Source organism: Silene latifolia, chromosome 1 (assembly GCF_048544455.1).
Source record: "Silene latifolia isolate original U9 population chromosome 1, ASM4854445v1, whole genome shotgun sequence".
In the NCBI taxonomy this organism is placed as follows: Eukaryota; Viridiplantae; Streptophyta; class Magnoliopsida; order Caryophyllales; family Caryophyllaceae; genus Silene; species Silene latifolia.
The window spans coordinates 12,773,104-12,775,429 of NC_133526.1; the positions used below are offsets into that span (position 1 = coordinate 12,773,104).

Below are 2,326 nucleotides of genomic sequence, written 5' to 3' on the forward strand. Positions count from 1 at the left end.
TAAATCTCAAGAAGGAAACATCGCTAAAGTCGCGAAAAGAAAGTTATACAAACCAAATATGAGAAAGGGAGACATATGTCCCTAAAATGTATGTGACATAAAAAGGGTTTAAGGGTCACCATAAAATAAAGCCAATCTAGGTCCCAAGGTTACTTTGCTCGCTAGCTCGTCCATGTACCCCATATATGCATCACCTACCTGTCATTCGCATTTTATACAAATACGAAAGCCACAGTCAGTGGGGAGTAACTCCGAGTTCTCCCAGCCACGAAATGTCATAATTAATATAACATGTAAACATAAGAATATGAATACGAATCACACACTGCCTTAGCATATAGATGCTAAGGCAATCGTGCTTATCATGTGAACAACAATATAACGCCACATAGTCCTAGCATGTGAATACTAGACCGACTCATACTACACTATCATGTGAATCACATAACATCCAGGAATCCAAACTCTATCAACCATAGCCGGCTTGCATCTCACCTTCTATGATTCATAGAATCATCAAACAAGAAAGGGCAATATATCAAAGACAGGCATAAGTTCTTAGTCCCGTCAATAGTCACTTTGTAACTCAAGTCTATACCACGAGGTAGGGAAGGTAATCGAACCGGTATCTTGGCTCAGCGGTTACTATTAAGAAAACATGGCCAAGAGACAACACAACCCTAGCCTAAAATCTGCGCAGACCTAGACATGCGGATACACACCACCGCACCCAAGACCCACAACTTTTTTTAAAACAAAGTGAAGTGAGTACCCTAAGGACACCACCGAAGGGTTGGCTAGTACTTAAGCTGACCCCATACTATCAAAATAAGTACCTGAGGTCATGCCCCAACTTGGATAAACATCCACTAGTCAGGAACACAAAGGCTATCAAGCAGTGAACATATACTCGTCAAAGACTATAAAGACCTATCTATGATGAAGGCCGAAATACTCACCTAGGACCTAGTCCCAGCTAGTCCCAGCTTGAATATTTTAGCCCACACCACACATGACTCACCACACAAGTCAAGAAGACACCCACTTAACCTTAAGAGGGCAAAAAGTCCTACTTATCAATATAAATTCTAGCATTCTATCATGTGAAAGGCTTATAATGTCTATTTACAGCATACAATCCCAACAGAATCCTCAATAAGTATTCAATACTAATTTCTAATTCTAACAATAGTAACCATATTAAAGGCTTCAGGGGAAACTAGGGCCGTATCTACAATATAAGAAGCTACTTAAATTCAATTAACTCCACATGTGAAATAAATATATAATGAATGGCCTAAAACAAGAAAAGGCCAACTATCTAATTCATTCAAAATTTCATCCAACCGAATTTTTACCCGCAACCCCAGCCCTGCGATAGGTACGGGTCAAATTGCGGCTGACCAATCACTCAATTAACTGACATCGCATCAGTCAAAGGGACTAAGGCTCAGTTTTCGGCACAATTATCAAAACATGGCAATTATTGCTATAAAATTCATTTCCATACTAATATGTGAACTTGTACTTACAAAAGGCATGAATTTGACTCATATTTTCATGTGAAATAAACTACTCAAATAACATTCACAAAATCATACGAGAAAACAAAGAATGTGACATTTATTCGTCGAGTAACTCGGAATAGTTACCTTAAGCTAGCAAAGAGACAAGCAAAAAACTTGAGAAAGCTTCTAAAACCCAAAATTACTCTTCATCTTCAACCACATATGAGTCACCTAAAATAATTATGTGAAAGGACGATATTAACGAATTACCGTTATATAAAATATAATTATATGGGATCAGCTTAAGTACTAGCCAACCTGAACCTGTTATAAAGATATCCAAAAGGGAAGGTGTCAAACATGCAAGGTCCAAAATATGAGAAGTTATACAAACCAAATATGAGAAAGGGAGACATATGTCCCTAAAATGTATGTGACATAAAAAGGGTTTAAGAGTCACAATGAAATAAAACCAGTCTAGGTCCCAAGGTTACTTTGCTCGCTAGCTCGTCCATGTACCCCATATATGCATCACCTACCTGTCATTCGCATTTTATACAAATACGAAAGCCACAGTCAGTGGGGAGTAACTCCGAGTTCTCCCAGCCACGAAATGTCATAATTAATATAACATGTAAACATAAGAATATGAATACGAATCACACAATGCCTTAGCATATAGATGCTAGACAATCGTGCTTATCATGTGAACAACAATATAAAAACACATAGTCCTAGCATGTGAATACTAGACCGACTCATACTACACTATCATGTGAATCACATAACATCCAGGAATCCAAACTCTATCAACCATA

General features: G+C 37.9%; 1 long non-coding RNA gene across 1 annotated transcript; it reads right to left on the reverse strand.

Moving 5' to 3' along the window:
• Window positions 1-1,735, reverse strand: LOC141651380 (uncharacterized). The gene is made up of 2 exons (XR_012546902.1): window positions 1,653-1,735; window positions 1-198 (listed from the first exon to the last, which is right to left on the reverse strand). It is a non-coding gene; the product is annotated as an uncharacterized LOC141651380 (long non-coding RNA).
• Window positions 1,736-2,326: the final 591 nt, after the last annotated feature.